This window comes from Apis florea, unplaced genomic scaffold, assembly GCF_048593485.1.
Source record: "Apis florea isolate Af1SG1 unplaced genomic scaffold, ASM4859348v1 contig_3517_pilon, whole genome shotgun sequence".
Taxonomy (NCBI): domain Eukaryota; kingdom Metazoa; phylum Arthropoda; class Insecta; order Hymenoptera; family Apidae; genus Apis; species Apis florea.
This window is the reverse complement of record NW_028256778.1, coordinates 1576311-1586331: the sequence shown is the minus strand read 5'-3', so window position 1 is coordinate 1586331 and position 10021 is coordinate 1576311. Positions and strand designations below refer to the sequence as shown.

The window sequence follows — 10021 nt, the reverse complement described above, 5'->3', positions numbered from 1 at the left end:
CATATAGAATCTCGTCTGCTAGCAATGAATTTTTAAACGAAATCTGTTGATTTATTTTTTTGAACGTGATTTCAGCTAGTACAAACGAAGTAGTACAGAAATACACTGTATTTCATTTCTGCTGTACTAGCGTGTACACAAAGAAAAAAAAAAACGTGGAAAATTTCTTCAAAAATTGGTACAAGAACTTAATTAAACGAACTTCTTTGTAAATGAATTTGTAAACGAAAAGTCGAGCACAAGTTTCGTTATTGTATCTTTTAAAATTGTATCTACATATGGATATTAAAGCGTATTATACGATATTAAATAGTGAATTACATGATTTAATAAAAGATAGATGTATGATATTTTCTTTAGATCGTGTAACCAATTACACGATTTAAAAATATTTAAAAAATACAATTTTTTTTCTAGAATATAGCAAGTCCATCATCAGTTGCAAGCAAGAATAAAAAAAATTCTGAAACATTTGCTATCGATATGAGAATAGGTACATAAACGGAGAGCAAGTGGCTTAATTTCAGAAGAAATAACGATACAACAAAGAAAATTTTCATTGCGTCTTTATTAAAATAATATCAATGCGTTGATGAGATTCTTTCGATTGGAAATAAGTTTAAACCCGAAATGTAAACCTAAGCTATGTAGATTTTCTATACAAATTGATTATTGATTCAAACAAAACTGCAGTAGCTTTAATCGTAAAAATTCATAACGATTTAAACCATTTAAAAAATTTTCTAATTTAATCGAATTCATTCAAAAGAAACTTCCTATTCCCTTTCTTCAAGAAAACTCGAAATAGCTGTGAAAATAAAGATTTCATCCTTTCTTAAAATGATCATCGTACAGCTTCTGTCCATCAAGTTAAAAATACTACTCAAAAAAATTGAATATCCTGTTCCATCGCTCTCACAGATAACCGAAAAATTAATCTGGAAAGTGTGATCGAGCAAGCGATGTAAGTGCGCGAAGATTAAAAGACGGGTAGTTTTTACGAGGGAAGAAAGTTTGAAAGGAACGTCAACGCGAGTCGAGGTGGTGAAAATCGGGTTTCTTAACTGGCCGATGGTAGGGAAAAGTTAGCCTTGCGCCTTGAGTAACGTTAACTTCGGTATCGGAAGCCTGTGATGCCCGTATGCGGCCTAACGAACCGTTCCAACGCTTATCGCCGTCAAACCAACTTTCTCAAACGAGCTGAACGAAATAGAAGAATAAAACAAGTGTGTGGGGATCAAGGTAAAATCGAGCCCGGTGTGTCGAGAAGAGAAAAAGTTTTTTTCAAAGTTTTTCCTCGCGTCGAAGAGTCATCGTCGTCCACGAGGTATTTCCAAATGTTTCGAATTTGTGTTGGAAAATGTTCGTTGGAAATCGAACTGTGATCTTCCCAACTTTGAAAAAATTCGATCGAGAGAGATTTAAAAGTTGGCATGTCGATTTTATTTGTGAACAGGAAAGAGACACGAGGCAGATTAATGTGAGTATATAAATAATTTTTCATGGAGAAACTGTAAGAAACTATTTGAAATGCTTTGGAAATTCTTAAGTTTAATCCTTTGGGTTAATTGTATTTAAAGAGTTGGAATTTGTGTTGGAGTTTCATTTAAATTTAAAAGTTAATCGAAGCATTTGAAAGTCAAATAATAGAAGTTGAAACGGTATTTTCAGTCGAGAATTAAAATTTTAATAAATCTTGATTTTTGGAATTTTTTAAATCGAAGTTTATGCTCGATTATCGTTTTTTAATTTTTCAAAAAACTAAATTAAAGAAAAATTATGGAAGAGAAAATATTTTAGAAAGAAAATCGTGTTGGAATTTTTTTCGTGGAAGATTAAATAAAGAAAGAAATTCGTTTTTTCTTGCGATTCACCAATCGAACGAGTTTACGAACCTTCTCTTCCTCTCCAGCGGTTGCTTGTTCGTCGAGCGAATCATTCGGAAGAGGAAGGCTATACGTTTAATTACTACCGTTTCTACGTGTAGTTTCCGCGAAAATTGATTTATCCCCTCTCGCCGATGTATTCTGGATTTTACTCAGTCAATTCTCCGAACAATGAGATGTAATAGTCATTTAAGACCGAGGGAATCGAATTTTAGTTCCCTTCTAGTGTAAAATTCTCAATTCCTGTAGTGGTGTCAGAACTCGATCGAATTTCGCCTTTGGCATTGATATTTTTCAAGATTGAAACTTGGAAATTGAATTTTGATCGTCGATCGATCCAATAATAATAAAAATATAATATAAAAGTGTGCCACTTTTATTCGAATAAGATATTCGTATGATAAATTGTAACAATTTTAAAAATTAAAGTGAAAATGTTAAAAATCGATAAATAATTATCTTTGTAAATCTTAATAATTATGTAGAATGTACGTTGTAATCGTTCATATTTTTTGCAAGAAAATTTGTATCAATACAATTATGAATTACATAGCAAATAATAGTAATAAATATTTAATTAAAGTCAATGATAAATCTTCTTTTCGATATAGATTTGGAAAAGTATTCAATTTTTGATCGTTGCGTAAAAACAAACAATAAGAAAAAATTAAAAATTACTATATGTAATATAATTTAATATAAATAAATTATTATAATTTATTATTACTAATAGAACTTGATTATTTACTATAATAATTACTATTTTTATCTTTATTTTAAAATTTGTTATATTAAATCAAATTTAATAATTTAAATTAATATATTTTTAATTAGATTAATGAAAATTTAAATCAAATAAAGTAATATTTCGCGCGATTTTTTGATTTGTAGAATTGGCTATGATCTCGGCCAATCGGGAAGCTGTTAGGCGATTTGTGGCGGGAGACGTCATTCTCCTGTGGAACATCATCGCGAGTGAACGTGTAACCAGTTTCAGTGATTCAGTAGTGAACAATTTTATTTGTAAACTGTTACCGAATTTATAAATTGTCTATCAATTTCGTTTATTTAATAATCCATTTATTATTATAGTGACGAAACTAATTAGTTTTGAGTTTTTTTACAATCAATCAATGTATTTGATTGTTGAGGTTATTGATAGTTCGTCTTTTATTAAATCGAGATTCGAATTCACTTATTATTTTATCTTAATATAGTTTTTTTATACATTTGTTTTACGGTTTTCATTTATTACGTGCATATTGTCGTTCGATTGAGATTATTTCGAAGAAAAAATGATTTATATGACACCACGACGATTGATGGCTTTTCTACAAGATTGGTAATGTTTTATTTTTTTTTAACAAAACTAAATCTATTTAGATAATAAGTTTTTATAATTTTTTAATCTATATTGTAAATGAACGTATAAAATCAATTTTATTTTATCAAATTAAATCATCGTAATTATATCGTATTGTACGAATAATACGTATCACGTATTACGTTTCTAAACGACATTATCTGTAATGTTTATTTTTTTTCTTTCTCTTTCGCCCAATGTTACGCTGAAGATTGATAATATTTTTCCTTAAAACTTTTCCAAGAAATTTAGAGTTTGTGTTCGTATTACGCTCGACATGTTTCGACTTGTTGCCAAACTGACATTCCCGTTTCCCCTCCCTAATTCGAGATTCGGCAATCGAAATTGTGATGTGACGCGTCATTTTGCTATCGATATTCATAGTGATTAGTTCCATCTTGTGAGATGATTTGTTTGCTGCGCAGTATGTTAATATATATTTCTTTTCATAATTATATGTTATTTATTATATATTATCTATCAATTATTATATTATTATTCAATCAATATACGTGTTCATTATTATAATTGACGATTCTTCGAGCGTTAAATCATTTCTCTTTATTCATTTATTTGATGGTTATTATTCCAAGTAGTTCATATTTTGATTTTTTAAGATAGAATTTGCGCTCGATCATTGTTTTATTTTAATATAACTGATTAATTTTATACATTTTATGCGCTTATTTAAAAATTTTAATTTTTTTTTTTTTAACAGAATACTATTGAGGCAACTTCAAAGGTGGAAAAGTTCCAATATGGGCATATTTTTTTAAGGAGAAATTTAATGTATGTATTTATTTTGTTTTTATTTGATCATTTTTATGATATACTTTATTATTTCAAAGTATATTTACTTTTATAATAGATATTTATTACAAATTAATACTTTTATTTTATTTAAATAAAAGTAAAACAATTTAAAAATATATATTTTATTTTCTTGTATATAAAATTTTTTTATTCATAAAAAAATTGATAATTTGTTATACTAAGCGAGGATTAAAATAAGTATTTAGCTAATATATAGGTAGAAGCAATAAAAAACTGTAGATTTAGATAGATTTAACTATTTTAAATTAACATGTCTTTTATCTAATCTTGGGTAAAAGATATTAAGTTATATTTAGAATATTGTTAGGACATTTTTAAGTTTAAAGGATTCTGAGTTCAAGGATTCATGAGAATCCTTTTTCCTGTAAATGTTTTAGAATAAATAGTTCATAGAATTACTATTATAAAAATACCGTTTAAAGTAGAATATATTTATAATGCATGCATAATGAACATCAATAGTAATAGTGATAATAATAATAGTAGTGGTAATATGGTGGTGGTCAATAGAATAAATATAACTCTTTGTATATAATATATTTAGTTTTCTTTATTTTAAAGTTTGTATTTATTAATATTTTATATTTTCAAGGCAATGAATGTATAAAATATTGACACATAGGTTGAATACCATCTATAAGTAGGTGTAGGATAATCTTTTCTGAAAAAGTAAGAAAGAAGAAATAGAATATAATTTTTTTATTAGAAATTTTTCACTTTTTTGAATGAATTGAGTTTAAAAATTTTTCAATTACAAGTAAAATTAGCTAATTTCCAACTATATGCTCACTTTTGAGGTTATGTTAGTTTTTTTTTTTGTTTGTACCATATACAACTCATTTTAATTTCAATCATTTTTGTATATTTTAATTTCGTATTTTTTTATTAGAAATGTTTCACTTTTTTGAATGAATTGAGGTAAAAATTTTTTGATTACAAGTAAAATTAGCTAATTTCCAACCATATATTCACTTTCGAGGTTATATTAGTTTTTGTTTTGTTTGTACCATATACAACTCAAATATCATATACAATTTCGATCGTTCTTTTATATTTTAATTTCGCACTCGGTAGATCCAAAGGAGGAGTAGATTTAGATTTTTAATTTCAAATCAAAATTCATGAAAAAAATAGCTTTTTCATCCGTTATATATATTTAAAGCACTGCATTTATAAAAACAGAGGATAAACGTTCATTGCAATTTCGTTAATAATCAATCTCACGATTGAAAAAGAAGAAAGAATACAAAGAAACGAAAATTTATTTCAACGCAAAATTTCGCAAAGTTTTACTTATTATAAGAAATTCTATTAAACGTTCAATTATCCTACTTATCCTGAAAATTTAATCCGAATCAATGAAATTGTTTAAAGTTCAAGGGAGTGACTCGGGCGAACGTTTCCGGGTTTCATTTTTTTTTTTTTGACCACGTACACGGTAAATTTTGCTCGAATCGAAATGATTTATCGTGGAGATCGTGTTGAAAGATCCGATCCGCGCTGCTCGTTGTGCGAAACAAAATGAAGGAAAAAAAAAAAAAAAGGTCGCGCATACGTGAACCAGGGACGAAAAAAAAGAAGGGGGAGGGAGGATTCGCAATGAAAATTTTCAACGGCGAAATTCTACCGCCGATTTGAATCGAAAAACAAGCGTGACGTGCACCCTTTGTTCACGACTGTTGTCCAAAACAAAACGGTAGAAAAGTCTCCACGATTTATCGCTTCGATGCGTGTATTTTATTCCCGCGCGAGGCATAAAAATATAGGAAAATTGTGTTTCACTGGATTGCGTGTTTAAAATATACGCGGTTTCACATATCCACGGTCGGCCGCAAAAACCCTTCTTACCCTGCGAGAGTCGAAGTGACAAATTGCGTTGATCAAAATCAATCTGCGAGGAATAATGAATTACGTAGAGTGTTAATGTATATTTCTGAGTCATTTTTGGTCGATTCTAAAAAATCAAATACAAAAAATGATTTACAGATTTTTATCGCAACTTCATCTAACGCAAATTGATTCAACAATATTATACATTATTTAATAAGTAAGTTTTACTTTAAGATTTATTTTAATATATATCTATTTTATATAATGTATATAATATTGGCGTTATAAGTTATATATACGAGGTATTCCGAGAAAAATGTATATTTAAAATAGCTCTCTGGTTTTAGAATTATTTTTATTTTAAATTATTATTTAGTTATTATCATTACATATATAACACGTTATGACGATTAGGTTAGATTAGATTAGGATCTGAGAAAAATTTATATTTAAAATAGAAACATCTTTCTTTATATGCTCTCTGGTTTTGGAATTATTTTTATTTTAAATTATTATTTAGTTATTATCATTACATATATAACACGTTATGACGATTAAGTTAGATTAGATTAGGATAAGTAACTTAAAATTATATTCACAATAAAATTATAGTTTCTGTTATTTGAATTTATAATTTTCAATCTTCGTACGATAAAATATTAAAATATTCAATGCTTTATTTTTAATTGAAATCAGAATTTTTGAGTTAGATGGATTTTTTTGATAGTATATGAATATTTTTCTGACTGACTGTATCTATATATATATGTATGCATATATATGTAAGATTTGAAGTAATATTGAACACACATTGTAGAATTTTGAATAAAAATATTAGTTTTTTCATGTTTGTACGTAAAACATAAAAAAATTAAAATTTGGAATATGGTGCGATGTTCTATTTTTTTCGAAAATCAGGAAAAAATCGTGTCAATAATTATTATGGCTGATATAAATTTCTTTTCTATTTGTGAAATTAATTGATTCTAAAAAACAATTATATAATATTTCAAATTAAAATTCTGTATTTTATAATTTTATATACGTGCACGTATTTCTTAAAAATTTCGATTATTCGATAATATATATATATATATATAGGTATATTTATTTCATCGCGATAATAATTCAATCTTCGTGTTATTCATACAGATATATTCCATTAATTTTATCAACGATTATTGCACTGATTATCGTAGCTATGATAAATTCAAAAATTATTAAACTTGCAATATTTTTGTCAAGTTATTTGTTATTCGTTTTTTCCTTTCGTGAACGTAATTATTCGAATAATAAAGCATTTCTATGCTCCATTATACTCTGTTTTACATTTTTTATTCATCGAATCAAAGAATCTCATTTTCCTCGAATTTAGAAATGCATCTGATAATAATGAAAATAAATCTTTTCGTCTCGGAATTATTTTTCAAAATTATCGAAATTTTTTATAATATTAATATCTGTTATTTATAATACTTCAAGCATTTCAAAGATAATAATAAATAAGTTTAAATTGAAAGAATGTAAAAATAATTCAGAAGAATAATTAGTTTATTTTGTACATTCCATTATTTATAAAATTTTTATTTTATACTTTATCTACTTTGTCACGATCGTTCGTTTAGTGAAATGTTCATTTAAAAATCAGGAAAAGTAAAAATTGCGTCAAATGAATTTAAAAATTAAATTTTGCCCCGGATATATAAACTCAAATTGTTTACAGAGGATTAAAAATGAAAATATTTCGAAGAAAAATTCGTGTAAAATTTTGAAAAATCTGAATTTATACGTTGTTTATCTTTGGTAATATTTAAAATAAATTCGATAATGTTTGTAGAATTTCGCGAAATTTCGTTCGATTATATGTTATACGGAGTTACGCAAGATACAAAGTTATAAATTATATTCAAATGTGTAAAGAATGGAACAAATAATGTTTTATTATAAAAGATGCGGTAGAAACATCACGTATAATGAGTTTCACATCGTAATTATAATTGTTTTTCCGCGAATAATATTGCCCTGTACAATAATAATGAATTTCATAATCAAAAATTAATATTAATCATCTCCAAATCTGAAAATCGTACAGGCAGATTGTCAAATATTGCATGTACCCGCGTTATAATTACATTATTAGCAAAATCAAAAATTAAGGAATTGGATGATAATTGAATAACTCGTTCTTTGGCTATCGTTATCATTTCATTCGATGAAGACTGGAACTTTATTAAATTTCTATCATTGACAAATAAAACGTATCATTTGTTGTTTTAAAAAAATTTGAAAATAAACAGACTTAGAGATATTTTTTTTTACAACGTTTTAATATTTTTCATAAATTCCGCGAACATTGTCGAATTCAAATTTTAAATATCGATATTAATTGTTACATAATTTTATGTACGCGACCATCGTGAAAATCTGACGCGCACGATGCATAAATAAATACTTTTTTCTTTTTCGATATTTTAATACACATCCTTTGTATATCGCAAATTACAAGTTAAACACGTTTTAGTGGACGCCAAGTCGATGCCAATTTATGGTATAATCAATTTTAATCGAGGCGATCGGACAATTTTCATTTCAATTTCCATCTTCAAATTTTGTGCAATGTCCAATGGTGGACAATGCGTGAATTCGTGTAACAAAGGATAATTTTATCACGGAAAATAAATCGTGCTTACATTTTGATGTTCGACGTTTAAACGGATTAAACGCGCGAAACAAATAAATTACTCCCCTTTGAATAAACCAGGATGGAAAATGGAATCAAAATATTCAAAGGGGATATTTAATTCCGCTATCGATCTTTCACGGGATATCGGGAAGGTTAATGATAATCACAATATGTAGAAAACGAAGAACTTCTTTTTATTATATGTTCGTTGTGTCGCAAGACTTGGTGATGCAGATTCGTGATGTCTCCATTTACAAATCACAAGTCATCCATTCGATATTTCTTTCTCTCTCGTACATGCATATATTCATATATATAATTCTTTCCTCTCGTCCTTTCTCTCTCATTCTCGCATAAATAAACGCACGCACGCGATATTTCCTCTCTCTCTCTCTCTCTTTTCTTTCGCCCTCTCTATATCTGTACAATCGGCTCGAAAGGGGGGAATAAACGGATTTTTATTCGAATATCTTTCTCGTTGAAACCTTATGAAAGTTCACGTCGATTTGGATTGCTCGCGAAACAGCTCGCGGGAAAGAAGATCGAAAGGATTTTCGTTTCGCCGGTATAAAATTTACAAAAGATGACCTCGAGTTTTCGTAGCAGTCGTGGCAGTGGTTGCGCGATCGATCGTTGCTTAAATTTTTATATCTATCTAAGTCGAAAGGGGAATCGAGCTTCCTCTCGCTTAATCGATTAGTCGTTCTCGATGCCCTCTCGAATTTTTCAAACAGCGACATTTTTACAATGGACGTATAATTACTATAATGACACTTAGGGTCCCGAGTCAATCGTCCAGATGCGATCCAATTTTTCTTCTTCGTTGAAGAAAATTGTAGAAAAAAAAAAAGTCTTGCGAATTTTTCTGGAATAGATTATATTATAAATTTTTAAAATTCGAAATTCTCGGATTAGAGTAACACTAATCAATGAGGTCAATGTTAAAATATAATTTTGAATTAAGTATTGATTGAAGGAGCATTTGAAAAATTTGAATGGAAAAAATGTTATTAAAAATAATTTTAAATATCTCTTTTATTATTCCACTTGGGACCCTAAGGGGATTAACGATTTCGTGTTTTACGTAAAATACAATTCCATCGTAGTTTCCTTCTCGTTTTGCCACGAAATATTTTCGATCTCTCTCTCTCTCGAAGCGATTTTTCGATTTCCGTCGACTTCCTTTCTTCTTCTTCTTCTTTTATTTCTACCGGTTTTAAGTGCGATATGTATCAACGGATAGTAACTTATTATATATTATCTTAATAACTTATTTATAATATATATATATATATTTATCTATATTTATAATACTTTTTCGTTCAAATCTTTATCGTTTTTATCGAGCTACGTATGTGTGTACACACCCGTTATACGAACGTGTACACGATAATATATATATATATATATGTATATATATATAAA

General features: G+C 27.8%; 1 long non-coding RNA gene across 1 annotated transcript in view; it reads left to right on the top strand.

Annotated features, from left to right (window-relative positions):
- Positions 1 to 3093: 3093 nt before the first annotated feature.
- LOC147656653 (uncharacterized) overlaps positions 3094 to 10021 on the top strand; it is a 122503-nt gene continuing 115575 nt past the window's right edge. Inside the window, exons 1-2 of the long non-coding RNA XR_015293970.1 lie at positions 3094 to 3228; positions 3968 to 4038. This is a non-coding gene — a long non-coding RNA (uncharacterized LOC147656653). The remainder of the gene's footprint in view (positions 3229 to 3967; positions 4039 to 10021) is intronic.